The following is an 8,732-nucleotide window of genomic DNA, read 5'->3' on the forward strand; positions in this document are numbered from 1 at the left end:
CATGACGGAAAAGCAAGTCTTGACTTTTGTGTAGAGTACTTTGAGGAAGTGTGAATATTGCACGGCACTTGAGAGTCGGCTTTGAGGCTAGGATTGTTCACTGCTAGGCTAATGTATGTACATTGTTCTAGGTGTAATGCGTTAGGGGAAATGGTTGAGTGAAGGATTCTCTAGAGAGTATAGTTTGCTTGCTCGAGGGGTAACAATGAATTAAGTGTGGGGTGTTGATAATAGGCGAAATCTAGGTGATTTAGCTATTGTTTATTCTTCCGCTTGATTATATTTCAACGTAATAATATGGTTAATTGATGAAAAATAGGCTCTAATTGTGATTTGTATACATTGTAGGATGAGGAGCTTATATGATGCTTTTAAGAGGCTATTGGAATGATTTATGAGCAAGAACGACCCCTCGGAGCTGAGTGCGCGCAAGAACGAGACAAAGAATGGAAGAAAGCATGGCCCAGATGCGCGAGCAGACGCGCGGTTAGCATAGTAGTTCGCGCGCGTTAAGGGCTGAGGCAGAATGACGCGCGAAGTGACGCGCAAGCTCGTGCGAGGCCGGTCCGGAAAAAAGTTATTTAGGGGTAAAATTGAAAATCTGGAGAGAAACTCACTTAACCTATATAAAGTCAAGCTCGCCCAAGGTTAAATTATCAAGGTTTTCATAGGGTAAAACTTACTTTTGAGAGTACTTTGGCAAGAGAAACAAGTGTGAGAGATCACCCAAAACATCATTATTCTTATTCTCTTTTATTTTTCTTGCAATCTTCGATTATGAATCTTCTAGTAGTTTATTCCTCCATTGTTATGAGTAGCTAAATACCTTAATCTAAGTTTTTGGTGGAACCCATTGGGGATGACTTGGTTGTTTTATTAATATAGTTGGATTTGGTTGTTAATCTCTATTTGTTCATCTATGTTTTGATTGTGATTAGTTGAAAGGGCCCTCAATTATCCGTTCCTATTTATTATGTATCTACTTGAGAGAGAGTGCATATTTAGGTGATTATATGAACAACATCACTCCCGGAGTATAGACGAGAGTCATAAACGAGGGTTTAGAGGTTGGATTAAAGATAACGATACCTCGGGTGCGATCTAAGTGAACTGTAATGCAAATCTAGCTAGCGTAGCTTGGGAGAGTGCGTCTAGCAAATTATCGTAATTGCTTGAGAGAGATTTATGATAGCTGGAGAGTTCATGATTGATAGAGGCAACTAAGTCAACGCTATAAGAAACAAACAACCAAAGAGATCAACAACGGGGGAAACCATTACCTTAGACATTTATTCTAATTGTTTACAATTCAAGCATAGTTAGTTTTCAGCTGTTTATTTATTTTCAATCTTGTCTTCTTGGTGATGTTAAACAGATACAGCTAAGCCTTAGTTCTCTGTGGGATTCGACTCCGGACTTTTAGACCGGATTATATTTGCAGCGACCGCTTATTCTTTTTAGGACTAGAGTTGGGTGTGATCACGTACCACTCCACTGATGTGGATTTGAAGATTTCGAACCTTGCATCCTAGATATAGGCCCTTATAAATGCTTAGTCATGTTCACCGAAAAGTCAATCTTTGTCCATTGCAACGTCGCGATTGAATCAGACGTTCAAAATGCAGTTGATGCAACAATTGCCAAATTTGGTAAGCTCGACATAATGTTCAGTAACGCTGGTATAGCACCGGGTAAGCCAATTTCCAGCATCTTAGATGTCGATTATGACATAATTAACAACGTGTTCGATGTAAACGTTGTTGGCGCGTTCTTTTCCGCGAAACACACTGCTAGAGTGATGATTCCGGCTAATATCAGAGGTGCCATTGTTTTTACAGCAGGTGCTGCGACAGTATGTTATGGTACTGAGATCCCGCACTCGAAAAATACACTTCATGGATTCGCAATGAACGATTGGAGTCGAATTAGGGGAGTATGGAATAAAAGTTAACTGTGTTTCTCCGTATTTCATTAGCACACCACTTGTACTAAACAGAACTGGAATGGACAAACAAATGGCTGACGAATTGTTTGCAGAAGGAGGAAATTTGAAAGGAGCATTATTAGATGAAGAGGACGTGGCAAAAGCGGTGCTATATTTGACAAGTGATGATTCCAAATATGTGAGTGGAATGAACTCCACCAACTATAAACAACGCAGTGTAACCATTTGCTTGTAAAAAGCAAATCTTATTATCTATAATCTATAATACTTTAACACTCTATTGGATCATTGTTCCCCATCGTTTTATAATGTATCGTATTGTACTGTATTGTATTGTATCGTATCGTTTTATGAATACAATGTTTGGATAGATTGTATTGTTCGTTGTTGTTAAATAACATTTTGCTGTTTGGTTTGACTGTATCGTACTGTACTTTAACTGATAAGTTTACTACAATACCCTCAATTGTTTTAAATATTTAATTTATCAAAAATTACACATAAAAATTATTTTAGAAAACCACTTTCTACTAACTAATCACTAATTATGTCTTATATATAAATTAAGCAATTAAATTCATGCAAATTCTATCGAAATTAGTTGAAGTTAATAATATTAAAAATAATAATAAGTACGCTATATTTATAATTAGATCATAATAATAAAGATAAGGAAAGTTCTAAATAATCTACATATTAGGAACCAATTTCTATACTAGATTATAATATATGTTCTCTATAACATCAATTAGCTATAACAATAAAAAAAAAACTAAAACAAACGAACCTGTTATAAAGAGGTTTGATTGTACTTTTTAAGTCCTAAACTGACGAACTTTCAATTTCAAGTCGCATTAACAAGTTGGATCAAATTTATTTGTCCAAAATTGTTTGCCAGTCAAGAACCAACCCAAATATTCCGTGAATAATTTTTAAATGTAATTTTTGTCATTTTAATAAGAAAAAAACGTATAGTAGTTATAATTTAACTTTTTTTATCCGATTGAGTTCAGAAGTTGATCAAATTAGCCCACGATCAAACAAGAGATGGAATGCAATAATTAGATGAAATTTTATAAAAATATATTACCTTATATTGTTTCTTCATTTGGGAGGTAATAATTTTTTAATATTATAAATAGTAGAGCAATAACTAAATGATTGGGGTGAAAATAATCTACATAATTAAGATAAGGAAAATTTTACTAACATATAAAGTTTTAATTGATTTCAAAGTTCTAAATATTAGGAAAATCATTAATGACTATTATTAAATATTAGAAAACTTATTAAATGAATATTCATAAATAGTAGAGCAATAACTAAATGATTGTAGTTAAATGATGTGTAATAATTACCAAAAAAAAAAAGAGTATATACATATAGGGTCACTTTTTATGGCACTATATCAGCTGTGTCAGATTTTTTTTGTACAACGCCAGAAAATCTGGCGCTATACATTAACGGTGCAGTTACCGTTAATGTNATTGTACTGTATTGTATTGTATCGTATCGTTTTATGAATACAATGTTTGGATAGATTGTATTGTTCGTTGTTGTTAAATAACATTTTGCTGTTTGGTTTGACTGTATCGTACTGTACTTTAACTGATAAGTTTACTACAATACCCTCAATTGTTTTAAATATTTAATTTATCAAAAATTACACATAAAATTATTTAAGAAAACCACTTTCTACTAAGTAATCACTAATTATGTCTTATATATAAATTAAGCAATTAAATTCATGCAAATTCTATCGAAATTAGTTGAACAAGTTAATAATATTAAAAATAATAATAAGTACACTATATTTATAATTAGATCATAATAATAAAAAATTTAAAAAAAAAATATTAAGTAGACTCCATTCAGACAAAAGTAAAACAAAACATTTACCTGAAGAGTATGGAGAAGCGGCAGAAGAACAAAATGAGTTTTTCATGTACGTAGGTTATTATATACTAGGTTATATTTGGGATGTCGTCTTGAGAATTTATATCGGTTATTAGACTTCATGTAGAATTCTATTACAAAATTATGTGAGAAAGAGACTTTGCTATTATTTAATAAAAAGGTAAAGGGTAAAATAAAATTATAAAGTAATAAGTTAGGGCATAAGTAGAAAGAGAAATAGGAAACGATCCCACCACACCAAATCGGTTGTTTCAAAAAATAGGACTTTCCATTGTTCCGGAACAATGAATTTAACAATACAATACAACCAATTTTAACTAAACAATCAAAACAAACATTGTTCGGTGAAAACAATACAATACGTAACAACCATCCAAACAAGCTGTAAAAGGAAGAAACCCTTATTTGAAAAGTTAAATTACTTTTTTACCCTTCTTATTTAAAAACTTAATTATGTACTTACTGGAAAAAAGTCGGCCGTGCAAAAATCCCCCAATTAGATCCGAATCGATGTGTTCATTCAGACTTCAGAGAATTCGTTACTTATCCATGTGATGGGATACGCTCCTTCAGAATACCATAACATAAATTGCTCATGGAAAGCAACTTTACTCGGTCTAGAAGGTCGCTCCTGTTATTTGCTCCTTCAACCCGATACGTTGCACTATTGCCGACTTACTGGAGAAATGGGAATAAGGATGCACCAGTAACGATTTGTTGATAACAAAGGCGGGGATTATATTCCAGCGCCACTTCAATCTAACCATATCTATCTCTCCACCACTACTTGGCTTTCACTACAAAGAGACTTTCGCGCATACAAATTTCTTATGCTTCTCCTTTGCTTGGCTGTGTTTCTCAACTGATTTACTAATCTACTTTTACATTTTGTTATTGAGATGACATATGTTCTGCGAAATGGTTATATATTTTGGAGATGATTACAGGAGTAACAATTATTTGCTACTTTTACGTTGTACTGCTTGAATACATAATACTTCTAATTAAGCCTGCACTTGTGTTCGTCCTCCTGTAATTTTTGGAGACTATGACTGTAGTCATCGCTTTGTGTTTGTAAGTGCTTTGTAATGTTATATATTGCGAGTATGGTTGCAAGTTCTTAATATGTTTCCTGTAATTTTTCTTCTGATTAATAAGTTCAGTATGTGCATACCTGAGAATAATTTATGATCTGAATGTGTACATAATAATATTGTATCCTAACAAGAACTTTAGATGTGATTATTCCACCAATAAGTATTTATCAAAGGAAACTGACCCGTGGCACATGAGCAGTACATGAGATTCTAATAGCTTGTTAAGTTCGTGTTAAATACCCATATTGTTTGATGGGCTTGCTAGAAGTTTAAGGTGTTCTAGGTGAAGATATTTGCTTTTAATGTTATGCATTGGCTACAGAGATGAGGAAACATATAGTACTAGAAATCCTAGGAAGTCCCAGAAAATTGAGATTAGATCAAAGACAGATGAACTTTTCATCCATTATATGAGATGCACAAGCATATAGCTCAGAGCCTGGTGGGCATCATCATAATAAATTAAATTTTCTCTATGTCATCTAAGTATCTAATTCACATAGATATGAAGTCGGCAACATTTAGGCACACGTTTCTTAATATTACACTAGCTCTTCCCATCTCTGATAGTTTTATCAACTAGAAGTTAGAATAATATTATCAAATTCTATGGTATTATAGGAAGAAAAAATGTTTAGAATATAGTAAACTTGTGTGGCAGAGTGACTCCTAAACAGAAATCTTGATCATTTTAATGGTACGAAGGAAGATTTCCCAAGGCAAGCTGCATATCGGGCTTTAAGATATCGCTAACAGAGCAATTAGACATTAACGAGTGGTAGAGCACTTGAGCAGCAAGTACTTATCAATACGCAAATCAAGAATTGAAGTAGAGAAATCACTTACAATGGGATGCAGTCCAACACGTGGAGGTGCGCAGGGTCAAACAATCCGCAATGTTGGATTATATCTATCACAATATATTTTCTCACAGTCAACTACATTGTACTCTATCAATATCGACAATAAAAGTTCTGGTTCTGACAAAACAATTGAAACACATGAAAGGGAGAAACACCAAGAATAATCTATAAAGAAGTATTAGGTGACATACTTTTAATTACATGTTTGTACCTTATAAAATCATATAATAAGTAAAAAGAATGATATGTATCTAACTAAACCTTGATTATTCATCTTAGAAGGTTAGACGATGTCCAATCATCATGTATAATTATTTGCTCAAAATTTTATTTAATAATATTAATATTATTTATAACAACGTATACATGATTTGGTATACACGTGCAATGCACGTGGCGAAAGACTAGTATTATATTATATAGTGAGAATAAATAAGGAGAAGACCAGCTTATGTAATATTCAAATGATTGATCAGATCATTTAAGTGAAATTATCCAATATTATATAAATAAAAGTAATCAATAGAAAGCTTGCTCACTATGGTCGATTGAATTTATAGTTCGGAAGTATAAAGTTAAATGATTGATTCATATTTCCCTTCTTATTATTTCATTTTCCAAACTGGTAGAGTATATTTTTACATTAGTTTAATTAGTTTATGTTGTACCTCGGGACCCCCTAAATTTTATGTAATCTTTAATACCCCCTAAACTTAAAAATTTGAAAGTCTTGACCTCCTAGATGCTGATATGGCAATGAGCGTGAATACACTCTCTTTTAGGTGTGTGGGAGGAAGAAAGTCAAAAAATCAGCTTTCAAGCAGAGGCGGAGCTAGGATTTAAGTTTTATGGGTTCACCTGTAAAGCTTCTAGCATTGAACCCATTGTATTTTTTAAAGTTATGGGTTCATATTGCTATATATTGCAATATTAATGAAACTTTACACATAAATTTATGTTCCGCGCCAAAAGTACTGGGTTAGTTGAACCCGGTACCATACCTTGCATCCGCCTCTGCATTCAACTGGGGCATTTTTCATATTAATTGCCACATAATCAAATTGTTTACCCTTAAAAATGAGTAGCACTTAAAGTTATACGCGGTTTAAAGGATACGTGATTTAATTCAATATAAATGATCTAAGAACAACAAGTAATTAAATTAAAGAAAGAATGAACGATCAAACCAATCGTAATATAACAATCAAGCCTGGTCTGAAGTTAAACATTGAAATTCGGCCTCAATCGAATCCTCGATATAAGCTCGGTTGCGATTAAAGAAGAGAGTAACTAAAGAACACTTTGAATAATAGGTAGAAGACAAAAATATACTTTTATTGCTTTAATATGTGTGTCAACAACATGTTAAAATGAAAAATAATTCTCCCCTTTATATAGTAGGGTAATTTCAATCCTAATACAAGTCTAAATAAGGTAAAAATCTTCTTTTTTCGGTAAATGTCGATCCGCAGTTGATATCGGACGGGATTTGTACCGTAATATCTAATTGAGGGAGAATATTACTGATCCCCCTTGTCATGCTGCACCGTTTTTCTTTTTCCGTAGTCTCGAAACTTTACTTGGTCCGGGTCCGTTGTTTTGTCGTGCCCGATCCCAGATGCATCGTTCATTCCTCCCGAGTTCCGACATGAGGAATCCTACGGCCTTGCTTGCAGTTATGTCGGATCATACTTCCCTCTCGTTCCTTTATTGGGGAATCGGGGGTAACATTGCCCCCGATTTTATCTGTACATAGATAGTCCTCTTGCTTTTCGGAGAGCAGATTTATCGAAGCTACGAGAAGCGATTAATTGACCCTAGTTCCTTATTCTGTACACTACAATCGGGTTGATGGGTCAGTGAAATGTCCTATCAATCACTTCGTTCTAACTCCGGACATGTGTCAGTCGCCGGTTGACCATCCTCAAATGCGGAATGTCATGCATTAATTACCTCTACTTTATAAAATCTTCGGTCAAAGACAAGATGATGAAGACTTATGGTCATTGGAGAATCTGATGAAGAAACCGAGGTAAGTGCAATTTATCTCAAAGACATGATTAAATTATTGTCTAAAGAAAGGTTATCTGAGTTACTTCTAGAACTAATTGATGAATTTGAGGATGGAAACAATGAAAAGGAACAATTGTCTAAAGAATGTGTGATTTTGAAGGCTAAGTGCAAAAACCTGTAATTAGGGTTAGTGAAACTATAAGTGAAAATACTGTGTTGAAGAACCAGGTTCATGCACTTGACTCAATTGTCCTAGAGCTTAGATCTGAAAATCTAAAACTGAAATTAGGAACAGGTAAAAAGACAGCTGATCACACACAACTCACTCTAGAAGAAAATGTAGGAAAAAATAAAAGATGAGTTGTATAAAAGGGATGAGCAGGTAAGAATCCTAAAGGAGGATCTAAGCAAGGTCAAGCATGAGCTAGATAGAACTTGTAAATGGAACAAGTCCTCCGATGCACTTTCATGGCTACAAGAACACCATAGTTGCAACAGAAAAAGACTTGGCTTTGGGAACCTGGCACCTAAGTGGGATCCCAAAAGCAAGTACCTCACACTTTCTGAGAACAAGATTTGTACATACTGTGGTAAAACATGTCACTATAAAAGTGAATGCAGTGAAAAAGAAAAGGCAAGTCAAAAGAACAAAGAATTTGTTCAGGGGAAGAATAGGTTACCAAGTTGGGCTAAAAATAATTTGATTCATCCTTTTGCCTATAGAAATGGACCCAAACTAGTTTGGGTTCCTCAGACTTACCCCTGATTTTGTTTTGCAGGTCCAACTGAAGGGGAACAGCCAAATATGGTATATGGATAGTGACTTCTCAAAGCATATGACAGGAAGCAAGAACTAGTTCCTTTCACTTGAGGACCTTAAAGGAGGTAATGTCTCCT

General features: G+C 34.1%; 1 pseudogene; it reads left to right on the forward strand.

The window, feature by feature from the left end:
* The first annotated feature begins 1,558 nt into the window (after positions 1–1,558).
* LOC109211281 lies at positions 1,559–2,180 on the forward strand (annotated as a pseudogene).
* The last annotated feature ends 6,552 nt before the right edge of the window (positions 2,181–8,732 follow it).

The sequence above is a fragment of the Nicotiana attenuata genome, unplaced genomic scaffold (genome assembly GCF_001879085.1).
Source record: "Nicotiana attenuata strain UT unplaced genomic scaffold, NIATTr2, whole genome shotgun sequence".
NCBI classification, from domain to species: domain Eukaryota; kingdom Viridiplantae; phylum Streptophyta; class Magnoliopsida; order Solanales; family Solanaceae; genus Nicotiana; species Nicotiana attenuata.